The 18,178-nt window shown below is 40.7% G+C and overlaps 1 protein-coding gene across 1 annotated transcript in view; it reads right to left on the reverse strand.

Annotated features, from left to right (window-relative positions):
• Nucleotides 1-18,178, reverse strand: part of Ryr3 (ryanodine receptor 3) — a 525,260-nt gene that overhangs the window by 156,098 nt on the left and 350,984 nt on the right.

Below are 18,178 nucleotides of genomic sequence, written 5' to 3' on the forward strand. Positions count from 1 at the left end.
CAAAGCTCTAAACGATCTAGATGTAAAGGATTAATTTAGCTTAGTGCTGTGCCTATCAGCCCTGTGGGTGTTTCAGGTTCAGGCAGGAGACATACACTGAAAAAAAACTCAAAAAAAAAAAAATAACACAGGCTAGAGAGAAGAACAGTTAAAAGATCTTGCTGCCCCTACACCTAAGGATCAGGGAACAACACAGAGGAGGCGGTGGGAAGATTGTAAGAGCCAGAAGTTCAGGATTCCTGTTGCTAAATAGTGTCTTCTAGGTACAATTGAGAAAATACAACCATGAAATCTCAACAACATGGTTGCCTGTACAAGACCAGCATAATCACACCACCAGGCTGTATGCCAATGTGGACTAAGGAAATTCCACACTGTCCCACCTTTAGATGAAAAGCTTTCGGCAGCTGATGCCTGCAGAGAGAAACCCTAAGTGATCATGTACATGTACACATAAGCATCAATAAATGGGCTTAGTGTGTGTATGTGTGTGTGTGTGTAAAATAATAATAATAATTAGAGACCATGAATTTTGGAGAGAGGGCTAGGAAGAGTTTGAGGACAGAGAGAGTGAGTGATGTAGATAAACATTCATGAATAAAGTTATCAAAAACTTAGAAAGTTCTTGTTTAGTAGGGACTTATGGCTAATACCTATTAATATCTTCACCTTCTATGGGGGAACAAGTTATTAGTGGGCTGCCTTGCGATTTTCTCAACAAACTATTTCCTTGTTGAATCATTGGCAACAGAGGTCCCACAGGACTCTCCTCCCCCAACATCACAGAGTATTACCGAGGCTGTTATTTACTCTCCACAATCCAATGGATAGACTCTATTGCTGAAGACACAACATATTTATGTCATCAAAATTGGAAAAATCAAATTGGAGCCTAAGTAGAACTTTTCCTCCTCCTGACTAGCATTCACAGCACTGGAAGGGACTTTGCACATTATCAGAGGAGGAAAGAAACCATTAATATCACTCAGCTACAAAACCTAAGACTTGTCTAGAAGATATCCTGGGGCAAGAGTGGCACAAATGTCATGTGAGTAGTCAGCCATTTTTTAAGTGGATTTAAGGTACACTCTATGGGATGAAACTCACACCTGACACTGCTGAAGTGTCCAAGAACCCGAGACGAGATAGGTCATGGGCCTAGGGGAAAACTTATACTCCCATCCTGCTAAAGAAACGTAGCAATGAAATGATTCCTAGCAACATTTTGCTATACACATAGGTCAGTGCCTTGCTCAACCCTCACCAGAGACCTTCTTGTAACAGCTGGTAATTAACAGAGAGATCTACAACTGAAAATGAATGGAGTGTGAGGAACTTTGAAAAACTCAGCTTTAAATGGAATGGTTTTGTTTGTTTTGTTTCTATCACCTCCCTCCATTCAAGGCTTAGAAATCTATGTGGAAGAGGAGGCAGAAAGGTTATAAGAGCGAGAGATGATAGGTAACTCAAAGAAAACAGCATCATTCAGTCATGGCAGGGCTGATGCATATAACAACACTCATAAGACCCACACAGGTTCAAACCAGACAAAACCCCAGCACTGCAAAGGGGAAGTGGACACCAACTCCTCTCCACAACCAAGAAACCTTTTACAATTAATACCTGCTGGGAAAGGGAAAACTAGTTTTCTCCAATGGGGTGTCACTGGAAATATCAACCACATCCCAGGGCAGGCCCCATTCTCAGAGTAGTTGGTCAATACAAAATGGACTTCATCCTTTTGGTGTGTGTGATTTTTGTTGTTATTGTTGTGGTGTTTTTCTTTTTCTTTGTCTTACTGATTTTCTTTTCTTTCCTTCAGTTGTTTATCTGTTTTGGTTTTCATTTTTTGCCTTTTGTTGTTTTCTTTTTGCTTGAGAGATAGAAAGATCATGAGGTTGGGAAGGTAGGGAGATGAGGAGGATCTAGAAGGAGTTAAGGGAGAGGAAAGAATATCCTGAAATATAATTGTTGTATAATTTTTTAGAAATTAACATGAAGTGTTTTTCCAGGTGCAGCAGTTCCTATTTTTTTCTAGTTAAGATAGTAAGAACAAAAGGAATATACAAGAATACTCTTGTATCTGATACATGTTTTATAGTCTTGTAAACATTACTGCCTTTAAAGCACACATTATGGCACAAGTGAACTTAGTTCTCACTAGAAGTGGCCAGATCCTCCACTGAAATAACACATAGCATTGAAGTCCTTGGCATACAGGAGAAGCAATGAGCAAGAAGAGTCACTCATGAAATCATGAAGCCAAATAAATAGTAGAATTCTCTCAGCCTGGCTTTATGTCTTTGGTTGTTGGCCAACGAGTCCAAGAGACTCCCTAAACTACATAGGCTATTGCAGTTGCCCTTGGTTACCTCTCAGAACTTGAAGACAGATCCTATTGGTGAAGACACCACATACTTTAGACATGTAACTTGGGAGAATGAAGCTCTCGCCGATCTGGACGCCTCTTCCCTGTAAACCAGTTCTTATAGTACTAGAAAGTGCTATGCAAGCTGTCAAGGGTGAAAAGCAATCAGCCGTCTTGCTCAGCTGTTAAGCTTGTGATGCACAACAATGGCCAGCACAACAAGATGTTCCACAGGCTGCAATATTGGCACTTATATTTTAGGGTTAGACAACAGCCATGTAATTGGACTTAAGACCCACTCAAAAGAAGGTAATTCATGGTTGGCAGGATAAACAAGGCCAATTATTCATGCCAGTGAGGTCATGGACCCTAGAGGAACCCTACTACTGCCACTTTCCTAAACAGTATAAGTTGCAAATACATTCTAAATACTTATCTTTATTTTTACTGATAAATATTGCTCTCACCCTTCATTAAAAGAAGATGGGAACTTGTAGCACAGGAGACTTTCACAGAAGTCCACCACTGGCCAAAATGCATAGAACACTGACTGTGGGGTGCCCAGGTCTAATTAATACATCTACAAAACAAATTCTATACCTAAATCTCACAAAACAGTACAGAAGAGGAAGCAGAAAGATTGTAAGGGCCAAAGAACAATGATATCTGCTGTAAATAGTTTCATTCCTATATGACAGGAAAGCTGCACTTATGAACTCTCAATAATGTGGTTGCCTAAACAAGACCTGAATGATAACAATACCAATTGACTGTGCCAAAATGGATAGGGGCAGGCTCATGGAACTCTATCACTAGATTAAGTACTACAGATGATTAATGGTTATGGAGAGAGAGAGAGAGAGAGAGAGAGAGAGAGAGAGAGAGAGAGAGAGAGAGAGACAGAGAGACAGAGAGAGAGACAGAGACAGTTTTCTCTAGGGACAAGCCCCCTGATATAATCTCCAGTCCCAAGTAGTCAGCCCTAGACATATTATATACAAGAAACACTAAATGGACTCAGGAAGTTGTAGTCATGTATACATATGTATGTACAATAATAATAATAATAATAATAATATTGTCATGAATCTGAGGGGGGAGAGAGGGGGGAGGAGCACAGGAGGAATTGGAGATGGGAAGGGAGAGGTAGAAAGGGTGTAGAATGATACGTGCGAAATTCTCAAAAAGATCTACCAAATTTATAGACGAAGAAATCTATATTTCTGTAATGTGTTAGGTCCTCTGTATATTTTTATATGTGAAACTTAAAATAATCAGTACAAAATTCTACTGGAACATACTTACAAACATCAACAATTAATACCATAACTAATGGTAGTTGTGAAAGTTTAATCTTCAGATTAGGGGACTCAGAATTCTTTAGGCACTTGGGAAGGATATAATGATTCAAAGATATTATTTGATGTTTAATTGTATTGATATCGGCACTGATGGTGGAGAAAAAAATGATACGTAAAAATTGCTGGGATCTTAGAACAAAAAGTCAGCAAGACTTATTGTCACTTTCCTGGGAAAACGGTCAATTTTACATTGGAATGTCTTGAATGAAGAATAATCTTATCAACAAAACTCTCAAGATACCATTTAACCTTATAAAGAAAATAGTGAGAAGCACAAAGGTGCACATCAGCACTAAGTGTTTTTTTCTTGAGGAAAAACATTTGTGTGTAATTGAGTTGCCAGCTAAAGTAGCCTCTCATCTGATGGGATGCCCTTTTAAATGAGAAGAGAAACAACCTGAGACTAATTGGTCTTGGATAACTAATATTTTTTTCCAAAAAGAAAGAAATAAAATTTTCAATGTAAATGATAGTATTTACTGCCCATAAAGAAATTTGAATTTCAAGTGAAAACCAGAATTCTGGCAAACATTTATCTGCCACTGTGAGCTTTGACAGCTTCTCAATACTTAATGATCCCCTGATTAAATTATTGATATTAGCAAATGTGATTTGAAAATATTTATAATGAACTGTGTCAATAGCTGGTAACTCTGCATCATTCAAGGAAATAATAATTTCTATAGAACAATACAGCTACAAAAAAATTGTACTAGTGACAACCAACAAGCAAGCTATTCCAGTGGGCTTCTTTTTCAGTTTAGAATTTTATATGATGTGTTTTGATTTTATTTACCCTCTCTTCTAGTTCTTCCTAGATACATCCCATCCTTCCTTACCCACTTTGTATGCTCTCTCTTTTAAAAAGTCCATTAAGTCCAATTTAGGCTGCCTATATAGTCTTGTATGTATAGGCTTCCACTGGATGGTAATCAGCCACCAGGGCTATGTATCCTCTTAAAGAAAATTGACTCCCTCTATGGCAGCTGTCAATTATGTATTAAAGTATAAAACTAATTTGTTTAAATCTGCATAAACCAACTAAAGTTTGAAAATTATTCACTTATTAGGAAAGACTCCACAACTGCACCAATAAGCTATAGAATTATTAGCCCTTTCCCAACTACACTTTTATTTCAGGCTATTTTCCCCATTTTTGTCAAATACAAGAACTGTTATCTTTCAGATAATAAATTTTATAGAGATAAAAACATATAGTTCTTTTCCAAAGAAAAATTAGTTGCTTTTTAAGGAAATATATTACTAAGTGTGTAGCTATACATTTTAATTATTTTTGGATGAATTAGCATTATAAAATGCTGCATTTTCAACTTCTAAGTAAATACTGATATATAAATAGCCTAGATTAGAGCTCTAAGACCCCGTGTAGTATTTGTGAATATAAATACTCTTCAAGACCAAAACACTTTGACACTCATTGCTGTGGAAAGCTGTCATCTCTTGAAGGCAAAGCTATTTCTCCAGCTCGGGTAACCCCACTCCATCAGGCTGTGTGATTTTGATTAGTTTGCCAAGACTTCCATCTAGAAAGCTACAGTTTAAGGATATTTCTCTGCTTGCCTCTGAGTGGATTAAAAGTGAGTCCATGAGAGCAAGACTCCTTCTATTGAGAAATAGAATGAGGATTAAAGAATCATTATTTTGAGAATTGAATCCTGGAGGTTAAGGGCTCTGACCATCATTCACAGGGCACTAAAGTGCTCTCTGTTAGCTTGAAGGGCTCTGAAAGGTTCCTCCTTAATTTGAGTTAAATTTGGGCTTAAGACCAGTCATCTTCAGAGAAGGGAGATTTTGGGTCTGTGTTATTCAGTGGTTACATGGCCTTTTTTGGTTAGTTCTGTAGTACTGGAAGTTCACTGTAGCATCACTGAGCTTCCAGGAGCCAGGATTTACGTCACAGACATCTTTCTGCCTGTCATTGACTGAAAAACCAAGTGACATCCTGTAGTGTCACTTCTAAATTAGCTTCTGAATCACATGCTATTTTATGGGGGATTTTTCTAGGTGCCCAAGACTATGTTAGGAGCCTCTGTAAAATCATTTCAGAACACCATTACTGCCCATAGGTCCCCAGGTGGGGAATCTCAAAAACGTATGCAAGCTATTTGGTCATGTTGTCAAATTGGCTTCTAAATATTTGTGTTAATACCCACCCATAAACTGGACTACTCTGCCTGGGTCAGAGAAGCCTCCTTTTCCAGTGGGCAGCAGCTAATACAGAAATGAATAGCGGTTCAAAGTGATAAAGAACAAAGAGTGAAGAAGAGACTAAGTGCTCAGCCCTAAATGGGATATTTGTATTAACTACCCTGTCTTCTACCGAGGCTCAGGAAATGAAATGGAAGAGGGGGTATAAAGAATGAAAGAACTAGAGGATGAGAAGGGTGTAAGAATGCTGTCTTCAAGACATGCCTTGGCTATCACCTTCATGAATTCACACAGCCGTGGTTACTTGCACTAGATTAAACCACCAAGCCCCAGTTCTGGCATAGATAGGAGAGATGTGCTCCTGGCCTCATCCTTTAATGAGGACCCATTGCCAATTGATTGCTGCTAGAGGAGGGAGAAGCATTCTTTTTCTAATGGTAATTCTCCTGTGCTCCAGTGGGTGGCCCCATGTCCATGCATATACAGACAATGCTAACTGGACGTATTGAAATCAATAACACAAACCACAAGCAAACCTTAAAAGAAATTAAAAAAGAGGAGGGGATACAGAGAGATGTCTCAATGGTTCAGAGCCCTTGTTGCTCTTGTACAGGACCTGGGCTCAGGTCCTAACACCATGTTGGGTGACTGAGAACCACCTGTAACTCAGCTTTAGGGGTACCTGATATTGCTGGTTTCTGTGAACACAGTGTTACTCAGGTGCATATGCCCACCCAAACACACACACATACACAAAATATAAAGTACAATAGATCTTTAGAAAAAAGATAGGAAGCTAGTAGGGGGCATGCTGCGGAGATATGTGGGGAGAGTTGGAAGAGGGAGGTAGGGTGGATATGATCACATTTCACTGTATGTGTGCATGAAATGGTCAAGAATTAAAAAAATACATAAAATAAAATAAAAATGAAGGTGGTTCAGACTTCATATTTCTATCCACCTCAGCAGGCGCTGTCAAGTGCCCCCAGGGGTCCAGCTCATGGGACTTGTAGAAAGTGATACTCTTTATGTCAAGAAGAAAGGAATGAAGAAGCAAAGGAAGATAGATATCACCAAGAGGCCTGTGCTTTGTGGTGAGCAGAATAAAACAAACTGTCAAGAAAAAAAAATGGAACAAAGTGAATTGTGCACTATGATTTCCCTGATGAGATTATTATTATGATTATTAACATTCTAACACATTTAATATTTGCAATTAGTGTAATCACACATAGGCAACTTACTCAAATACATGACTGACATGTCATATTTAAAATGATCATTCAAGCTAGCTCAGAATGGCCGCATGGTGAAGGCACCATATTTTTTAGAGAGACTTAATGCTCTAGGGAACATCATAGAGGACAATAGTTTCTTCACTCCCTGACTTCTGTACTAGTCCTATGTTCTGCAAAAGAAATAGTGTCCTCCCATCAGAGCTAGATTTAGGATACCCACTTGGGAGTGTCTGATTCAGTTGTTTACAGTGTACCACCAGTCATTTTAGAACCTGCTTCTTTGATTTCAGAACTCTAAGCTGTCCACATGTGACCCTTACAGGAAAAAAAATCACCAATCATCTACCATTGTCACAAGACCTCTCTTTTAAGTAGTCAAATGCCAACTACCGCAAAAAAAAAAAAAAAAAAAAAAAAAAAAAAAAAGTCATTTGCTCTCATGGTGCAGGTTTCCATCCTACAACTGCAGGGGTCTGAATTTATTTTTTCTTTTCTCTCCAAATTTAGATCACAAGTCAAATGGCCATCACTCGATGAACTACATGCTTCTTATCAAAGGGAACGTGCTGGCCACTAGCAAAGCAAATCCCACACCTGTACTGTTACATTTCTGAGAATATTCTTAAATCTGGGACAGCTTGGGAGAAACAAATTCCAATTACATTGAGGAGACGGAATAAACGAAACTACACTATATTGAGGTTAACTTCAGAAAATGATTTAGAATGTTCACAGTACAATGGAATAGAAAATTCGGTGTATTTAAACAATGTATACCTATTTAAAATCCCAGGTGATTGAAAGTCAGCTTGTGGTGTGCTGTAGACGGCCAGAGGCATGAGCAGGTGTGGATAGTTTCCAAGTGTAGGCTACCTGTTTGTATTCTAAGAGGGCAAAGAAAGAGGATGGATCTGATTGGCTGGGTAAGTAGAGAGGAGTTCAGAGGAGCTGGGGAAGAGGAAACTATAATCAAAATACATTGTAGTAAAAAGCTATTTTCAATGAAGAAAAAAAAGCATAGGTGGGAGCTGATGATTTATTATAACAGCACTTGCCAACAGCCTCTGTTAGGCCCCCAGCTTAAGAGGCTGTCATGGGGATGGTGGTAATAATTGTATTTTTGAACTCTGCTTTCTGTTTTCCTATTATTCTTAGGTTTAACAATGGATCCCCATCTACTAAAAGATCTCCATATCCCAGTCTGTAGAAGTTGTGTTACTTCACAGGGCAAAAGGGACTGTGCAGATAACACTAACTGAGAGATTCTGAGTCAGAGGGATTACTGTGGACGACTTGGGGGCTTATTTCATCCCAAGAGGCTTTGAGAGAAGAGGCAAGAGAGTCAGCAAAGAATGACTGGGATCTTAGTGGGGATGTTCTCTACCCAAAGAAGGCAGTGGTCCTCTAGAAGATCAAAGGACAAGAACTGACCCTGTAGGAGTACAATCAGGCTCAGTCACTTCAGTTTTATGACCTCTGAAACTGTAAGGTGGTAAGTTTGGGCTGTTTGGGGTGTTGGTAGGTTTATGGTTACTTGCTACAGAAGTGATTAGGAAGCTTGCATACTGTGATTCTAGGTCTTGAGTAGAGAATTTTTAAAACTTTTTGAGACTAAGACTCTATCAGGTTGTTCACAAAGCTGAGGTCTTCATCCAACTGGCCCGGAGCTTAAAGCCAAGCCAGATTTAACATTAAGCACAAGGAATAGCTGTGGACTGATGGACAGCACATAGAGCTCATACAAAGTGCTTGCTAATTTTTTTCATGAAGCCAGGTTTGCCTCTACTTCTGAAAATCAAATGCTATTACAACCTACATGTTACTGAGACCCTCCACTGAGAAAGGGGTGATGCTGCACGTGACAGACAGCATATACACCACCATGTAGAACTCACCTGGCTCTTTGGTCTTAACAGTATTTAAGACCCTGTTTGTGCAGGGTCCCTCTCTACTCTGTGATTAATATTTCTCAAGGATCCAACTTTATTTCAAACATAGGTTCTATCAACTTGAGTCACCTGGAATCTATTTTTTTAAGATCAAGTTGTCTGGTGCATCATGTATTAGCTTCTGACCAACTTTTCTAGTCAATGAAAGGTGGTCTCAGAGCCAGTAGAACAGCAGGAGAAGCTGTCTTGCTCATCATCTTTTTGACATAGTAAGGAATGTATTTGAAAGCCCATTAAGACTGTAGCTGACATCCCACTGCTAGTCTGAAAACAAAGCTGGAACAAGTGGACTGTGGAAAGTGGGCACAGCTACTGGCTCAATCCATCCCAGCAGATGACTTCATCTCTAACTCTACAGTTATGTCTGTCAGTGTGGCCCCTCTCTGCCTCCTCTCCCATAACTGGGTTTTCTGTTTCTCGTTTGCTAAAAGCACTGACATGATAAACGTGGAAATTTCATATGGCCTATGTTTTTTACATTCAATGCAGAAGCTAAGGTGAATGCAGAGTTCTAGCCTCAGAATATTAAAGTCAGCACTGTTTTATCAAACCCTTCTTTGTTACTTTTCTTTTACATATAAAGAAAACAAAGACAGAGAGGCTAAGGACTTACCTAACATCACAGTTGGTAAATGGTGATGCCCCAGGCTGCTACAATCTATTCCTTGTACTTTATCATCTCTAGTTATTTACCTTCATAACACTCAGAAAAATAGATATTTTATTAGTACCTTAAACTTACATTATGCCTACTGTCTAGACACTCTCTTAATAAGTCATGAAATAGATTCAGATGTAAAATCCTGAAACCCATAAAGCTTTAGTTCTTTTCCTGACACCCTTGGTCAGATTACTTTCTTAGAATCTCATTTTCTTTACCAATAAAATAAAATCACCCTATAAAATTCCTCTTGGAGTATAGTGGTAAAATCCCTGGACAGGGCCAGCTGTGTGTCCTCAGACAAGTGATCCACCTCTCTGTGTCTCTGTCTGCATCTGAAAGTATATGTCTATGAGACGCGCTGTGCTCTTGAAAGAGTGGTAATGATTTATTCAAGTGGCAAATGAAAGCCTGTAGCTTCACTGAGCTAAATGGGTAAGCAGCAAGATTTTACTACCACTTTTAGTGTCCAATTTCAATGTTATTCAGCTTGCTTTTCCTACAAGTAAAACCTAAGATTGAAGAAATAAAACAAAATCTCAAAATTCCAGCAGTTCCTGATGCCAGTAAGTGGCCATTATCAAAGCGTCAATGCACACCACTCATCACCTAGATGTGGGGGTTGAGCTCTGGAAACTGCAAGGCTTCGTGATATTGTCCTGATTGCTTGTGGAGAGGAAACTGTCTGTCAGAGGTCACATGGCATGATCACACATTCTCCATTCAGCTACCAAGGTTTACAGGGCAAGGAATTCCTATCCTATGTGTTCGCTATCTTTGAGCTTCCTCAGGTCAAACTTACCAAATGACCAAGTATCTACTGCTTAGCAATGCAGAAAACCTGGGGAAAGTTAAATCCATGGACATCAAAGTCTCAACTTTAGGCAAATTAATCAGGTCAATTTCTCTGTGTTTCTCCAATGTTTCTCTGACCCAACATCTACAGTTGGGACCCATTTACCTTATTTAAAGACCCACAGGCTGGGAATGACACTTCAAGGTGGTCTGAAATGAAAGCAAAAGCCTGTAAGACCCTGGAACATAGTTCTTTGGTAACTACTGTGTCTAATGTGTGTTACTGGATCCCAAAGAACATCCACTGGTGCTGAGGTTGGCTGAGGGCTCACAGCATCAGCACATGCCCCAGCTCTCCATGTGCTTTTGGCATGTACATACTTGTTTTTGTCTGTTCTGGCTTCCCTAGCCTAGGAGTAGGGCAAGACTTTCAGCTCCTTGCCAGTTATCACACTTCTTTCTTTTTTTTTTTTTTTTTTTTTTTTTTTTTTTTTTTTTTGGTTTTTTTCGAGACAGGGTTTCTCTGTACAGCTCTGGCTGTCCTGGAACTCACTTGGTAGACCAGGCTAGCCTCGAACTCAGAAATCCGCCTGCCTCTGCCTCCCGAGTGCTGGGATTAAAGGCCTGCGCCACCAGGCCCGGCTCAGTTATCACACTTCTTGTTGCAATCATTATAGCCACATGTTAGCTAGCATTTCCTGTGTGTCCAGCAATGTATTAAGTCCTACACCCAAGTTAACAGTCAATCCTCAGGGTCAAGAGACAGGGTCTTTCACTGGCCTGTAGCTAATCAAGTAGGCTAGGATATCTGGACAGGTGGTACTGGAGATCCGTCTATTTCTGCCTCACCAGGAATGAGATTATAAGCACACATCACCACACCAACATTTCCCCAAGGATTCTAGGGATCAAGTTCAGGTCTTTGGCTTTTTACATGGCTTTCTTTTGTTTGTTTGTTTGTTTTGTGAATTTTTTATTGGATATTTTCTTTTCTTTATTAACATCCCTTTTTCTGGTTTCCCCTCTGAAAACCCCCTATTCCCTTCTCCCTCCCCCTGCTCCCCAACCCACCCACTCCCACTTCCTGACCCTGGCATTCCCCTACACTGGGGCATAGAACCTTCACAGGACCAAGGGCCTCTCCTCCTATTGATGACTGACAAGGCCATCCTCTGCAACATATGTGGCTGGAGCTATAGGTCCTTCCATGTGTACTCTTTGGTTGGTGGCTTAGTCCCTGGAAGCTCTGGGGGTACTGGTTAGTTCATACTGTTGTTTCTCCTATGGGGCTGCAAACCCCTTCAGCTCCTTGGGTCCTTTTTCTAGTTCCTCCATTGGGGACCCCCTACATGACTTTTACCTTGCTCAGAGCCTCATACATATGGGTAGAAACAAGCATGCAAACCCCCCACCCTTCCTCCTCACCACCTGGATACTTTTTTAGTGTCAGAAGCAGCAATACTACACAAGCTACCAGTGAAACTGCACTCCCACATTCTAGCCGCATTCTGCTCTACGGCTCCCTGGGGTCTCATCCATCATAAGGAGATAATTAGCCTGTTGTTTTTGAGATCAGTCATCCAGACTCATAATCACTTTCTCAAACTGTACAGGCAATTGCATGAGTGATGGCGATATGACAGAGGAAAGGGCACAGAAGGGACAGAGAGTGCTCACTGATCTGACTGGGAGGAGGGGAAGTGAATGAGAATGCCCCTCCCCTACCCAAGAGGCTCAGGTCTTTGAATGCTTGGTCCTTAGTTGGTGGAACTGTCTTGGGAAGGATTAAGTGTGGGCTTGTTGGAGGAAGTGTGTCCCTGGGAGTGAGCTTTGGGGTTTCAAAAGCCCATGCCAGGCCTGACTGTGTCCCCATGCAGATGGCTACTGCTATGGTGCCACGATGGTAGTGGACTCACCTTGTGACAGTAAGCAGCCCCTAGTTAAATGTTTCCTTTTATAAGTTGCCTTGATCATGGTGTCTCATTACAGAAATGGAATAGTGACTAAGACATGGAGAAACACCTGAAATGAAGATGAAGCTAAGCCAGCACTATGCATGGGCAATGGGAGCCTACCATCCCTACTCAGGTCTAAATACCTGATACAACAGGCATGACACAAACAGGAGGCAACAGCTCACCGAGCTTGGTTTGCTCATTGGGAGGGAAAAGTCAAGAACGGTGACATATAAAATATCTAGGACAGTGCCAGGAATGAAGGACTCAACTCAGTATACGTGAGAGTTTCTTCTCCAGTTTTAAACACAGATTACCAAAATAGAGGGCCCACATTGCTTACCCGAGCCCCAGAGGATCTGGTGTGTATCTGTGGCTATAAGTCACAGAAAGGGAGCAATACAGTCAGTTCTGACCCTGTATCTTTCTCAGAGCTGTGCTTCTCCGCTTCTCTTTTGCCGCCCCTTTCCCTTTTTATGGACACTTGTGATTACTCTGGTTCTAGTCCCTATTTCCTGACCAACACTTAGCTGGCCAACATCGTTAATCCTATCTGGAACCAGCGTTCTTCACATTCAACATCTTATTTGTATATTCCATATTTGTCCATGGCCTGTTGACATCATCGGAGGTATCACACTGTCTGCCTCAGTCCTTATTCAAGTTATATCACCCAGAGCATTTCTGTCTCCTTGGCTCCAATGTCTCCGTGTAGCAGGGATGAGTGAAATCCTTGATTGAGAGATTATTTTTCTCAAACATATTATACTGGTGCCTCAAACAGTACCTGAAATATGGGAGGTAATCACCAAATATTTGAAATTAAACACTGTGTCAGATATGCTTTGCACATACTAAATAATCTAATCCTTATAATGACCCAGTGAGGTAAGTATTTACTCTCTTTTCAGTTTACAGGCAAGAACCCTGAGACACAGAGCCATCAAGCATGGAACCTTACAGAAGTGAAGCAGAGCAAGAAGGGAAGATTTGGTTGGTTTACTCTTGAGTCCTGTATATCAGAACCATTTCACTACTATTGAGCAAAGTAATGATGTACAAGAAACATAAGACTGGATAGATGGCTCAGTGGCTAAAAACACTGGCTGCTCTTCCAGAGAATCTGGGTTTAATTCCCAGCACCCACATAGCAGCTCCCAACTGTCTGTAACTCTAGTTCCAAAGAATTCAACACCCTCACACAGGCAGGCAAAACACCAATGCACACGAAATAAAAATCAATTTAAAAATGAAACTTTCACAATTGTGGGACGTAAAACCATGCCAGGAAGTTTGGTAAGGTAGGGCAGGTCGAGACCCGGAGACTCAGTGGGCACACACCTGAGGCTTAGGTGACTTCCAGCTCCCTGCCAGACTCCTGACTTAGAAAATGTGCCATGCTTCTCACATAAAAGAAATGTGTCCTGTGGTCATATAGGCTCATGCTAATGAGGCACCTAGAGGCCCAGGGCTCCTTTCCTACAAAAGGTATTTAATCTCAGGCCTACCCTGAGAAGTGGGGTACGGTTTTAGGCATCCATTTTTCCACCATGACAGTAAACTGTTTAGAACCATGGACTCTCTCTTTTCATCAAGATCTTCCATGGGGAGCCATGAAGAAGGCCTTCATCTACAGAGCCAAAGCCTAATCTCCAGTAGATGGTCTCCCAGCTATAACCACCACCAAGTCTGCCTCCACCGAGATAAGGACAATCATTCCCACTGGGACAAGTGGGAGCTCCTGGTGCCTTGGGGCTTCCTGAGGCATGGAGTAAGCGCAGTCAAACTCCCCATGTCCTGCCTCCCTACAAAGCTGTGCCCTGTGGTGGGGCAGATGCAGGCCTACAACTCTACATATAATTACTGCTTATAGGGGACATGGTACTTTTATATAAATAATACATATAGGGATATCAATGTCTTAGATCAATGCCACCACATATAGTTTGGGTAAGATATTTTTCTTTACTTTAATTATAAAATAGGGATAAGAATGTTTCCTTATGTGAAAAGCAATAGTATTTCTAGAGGGGCTTAAGACAAGGCACAGGGTAATGTGAGTACCACATATATACCAAATCCTTCATCTATGCAATTACAGAGTCAAGCCTTATATGGCAAATGAGAACACTGTACTGGTGAACTGGGTTTTACTAGCAATCCCTTGAGGCACAGTGTTTATATTCCCACTGCATCCCATTCGGTTCCCCATAGACTCCAGCCCACCCTAACTTGTCACCCTGGATTCAGCTTGATTTCCTGTCTTTTGTCATTCTTGTGCAGTGTTGTCAACACAGTGCTTTTCTTTTCTATTTGATTTACTTGTTCACATTCTTACAACACGTTTCCAACCCCTCCTCAGGACATAAATTGTATTTTTCTTTGAATTTTATTATCACAACCCAGCCTCATTACTGTAAGAGCTATCTATTCAGACCTAATTTCACTTTTATAGTCAAGGCCCCACTTTTTATGTCTGTGAGTCTTAAAGTGAATAATTTGCAATTATAGATTAAAAAATTTAGGTCAATGGAATGAATATAGAAAAAAATCCTCACATTAAGACTCAGTAAGGAGAGGTAAATAAAAACCCCACACAGGGAGGGAAGTCACTTAAACTTCAGAGACATTACATGACAAAAACCCCACATAGGGAGGGAAGTCATTCAAACTTCAGACATTACACGCTGAGGCAGGAAGAAGAGAAGGAAGGTTAGAAGAAAGACTTCACAGAGAAGGGATCACTCTCTCCATGTTGTCTGTGTCTGTCTGTCTGTTTCTCTCTCTCTCTCTCTCTCTCTCTCTCTCTCTCTCTCTCTCTCTCTCTCTCTCTCGTGTGTGTGTGTGTGTGTGTGTGTGTGTGTGTGTATGTGTGTATGTGTGTGTGTCCATCTGTCTTAAAGAACAGCTATTTGGAGAGAATTTAGAAATTTTAGAAAGGAAGTCTAATGATATTCCCTGAGCCATCACGAGATTTATTTTCTAAAATTTCTAAATTCTAAATCCACAGAGCCTCTTCCATTGGTGTGGTGATCTCGCTTGGTATTCATTTGTATCAGAGCCCAGGCCTTACTCTGGTTGTAAAGAACACTTTTTTCTCCTCAGAAGTATTCATAAATGAGCTGTAGCATTCAACTGGAGAGAATTTTGGTTTAGAGCTGTTATACCATTCAGTGACAAGGCAAATGCTTCCTCAAGTAGCAGCTTTGGGACTTGATGGATTTGTAGTCATCTCTAGGGATTCCTCTGGTCTGGGCTTTATCAGAGGAGTAGCAGAGGAAAGCAAGCGTGTCCCGGGGAAAAGAATGCCAGCTCAGCGCTGTGAGAGGGAGGCAGTGTTTGTGCAAACAGCACAGGCTGAGAACAGAAGGCATCGCACCTCCTTCAGACAGATTCGTTCCTGCATCTAGTTCTTCACACTGTTCTTCACTGCTGTATTACAGTGGGTCAGCACAAGGTCTCTCGTGTCAGCAGGGGGCCCTGTCTCCTTTGCTTGCATTTTACAGAGAAGGTGAGGAAAGCCATCTCCCATGGAGAAGGCATAGGTACATCACATTTCTTCTGTAAAACCTGATAGCTGATTTTCACTTTCTTAACTTTAGAATTCAAGAGAAACAGCTGCCTGATCTCTTCTGGAGAAATAACTCAGTTGCTACAGCTACACGTTTATATTTAAAGAAATTCTGTTTTAACGGCAGCTTGCAGTCCAGTCTTAGCATGCAAGGGCTCTCTCTTACGAAGGTGCTAGACAGAGCCATAAAAATATGACCTAGTACGATGGGCTATTGCTATATCATTTCATTATCATATAGCTCTTTGATAATACTGGGACGGTTTTCATTGGTGCCATGGCTTGTAGTTAATTTCAGCAAATCTCTTTAGCACAGAGCTACTTAGCAGCATTCAAATGAGTTTCAGAACAGTGCTGTTCTTTCTTTCCCGAGACCATCTGATCCCCACCCACTGCTCATAAAAGCAAATTTCAGGGAGGGGTTACCACCACCTCACCTCACCTCCAAATCTTTGGTATCACTGACTTTTAAGTGCTAAAATTCTGCATGCTATGGGGCTCTGACTTTCATTGCCAGTGATGACTCACAGCAGTTACTAATCTGCTCAGACATAGGAAATAGCATGGTACTATAGGAAGAGATGTTTAGACCTGAAGGGAAGTCATAGCTTCACTTGACTCAGTTATCTCAGTTAACCAGTGGCCAGGAAAATGTTCTGGATCCAAGAGGGAAAGGAGAATCACTGAGCTGGTATCTCTTGATTCTTTTGACTCCTATTTCCCTCACTTGAATAATGAAGAAATGAAGAAAGCTAACATCATTAATGACATTAGTAACTAGTATATGTGGAGGTGTTTGGTAAATTCACTATAACCACCTAAATTATTTTTATTTTGTCAAGATAAATCACATAAGTAATGACATAGACAAGCTATCATTAATTTATAGGATTTTAACCATTTTTACAATTGGCTGTGGTAAAGGAATTTTAGTTTAGCAACATGGCTATTCTGGCAAGGGATTGCATTCAAAGACCTTCTAGGTCTATGTGATCTGGCTGAAAGCAGTCATGTTTGAAATTAAGGGGCAGACAAAGTGTATGTATTCTATCCAAAATGACAGAACATGATCTGTCTGCTGTAGTGCTGAGGAACAGTTGTGTAGGAAGTAATCCCTGGTGTTTGAACCCCTCCACAGAATGAGACTTTTCAAAGGTAGATGATGAATGATTTTATCTGACCGCCTAGATTCACTTAACATGACATGGTCACTTTGTAGGAACCATATCCATAAGATACTGTCAAAAAAAGCATCCACTTTCACAATCAGTTGGCAGCAGGTTATATAGCAGTTATGTGGGTCAGTACAAGCTATCAGTAGTACTTATTTGGTGGCAACCACAGAGAGTCTCTAGTCACTTTTTTTGGGGGGGGGCAGGGGCTCTACAATCCAGTTGGCTTGAGTTTATCAAAGCCAAAACATTTGCATGGTTATGGGATAGACTGACCAGGTCTTCCAGAACCACGTTACTATATATTCTCAGAGGATTCAAAGCTACCACTGATAAATTGGAATAATCTATTCCCCTCAGAGACATTCTAACAAAGATGGGAGATGAACATAAGGGCAATAAGATGTGTGAGCCCCCAAAGTGGTATTTCTAGACACGCCTATCATATCTTGACGGTCTATTTCTCTTGTAGATGATCTGAAAGTGATTTCCATGATAGATAGGCATAGGGAATAAGATAAAAAGTAATGACATTAAACCTGGGACATTTTTTTCTTCTTTAGACAAATGATAAATTTGCCAAATCTGTAGCAAGGATCAGGCTGGTTTCATATATATTCAGACAACCTGCCTATTGGAATGTTAACTCATTTAGAGATAGTAAGCAAGTCAGTGTTCCTCTTTCAACAATGGGTCCAAAATGGTTGAAGTCACCTACTGTGTAAAACAGAGACGAGGGAATTGGGACAGTACTTGACATCCTTAAAGAACAGGTCATAGACTGCAGGCTGCTGCGACCTCGGTTCCATAGTAAAGAAAAAAGAGACCGATTCTTTGTTTTACAAGTCCTGTTTTACTATTGTTTAATTTATTTGGTTGCGGTAGTTTTCCTCGCTTGAGTAACTGTCATCAGAAGTAAGAGATATCGGCAACACTTAG

This window comes from Mus pahari, chromosome 3 (genome assembly GCF_900095145.1).
Source record: "Mus pahari chromosome 3, PAHARI_EIJ_v1.1, whole genome shotgun sequence".
Lineage (NCBI taxonomy): Eukaryota > Metazoa > Chordata > Mammalia > Rodentia > Muridae > Mus > Mus pahari.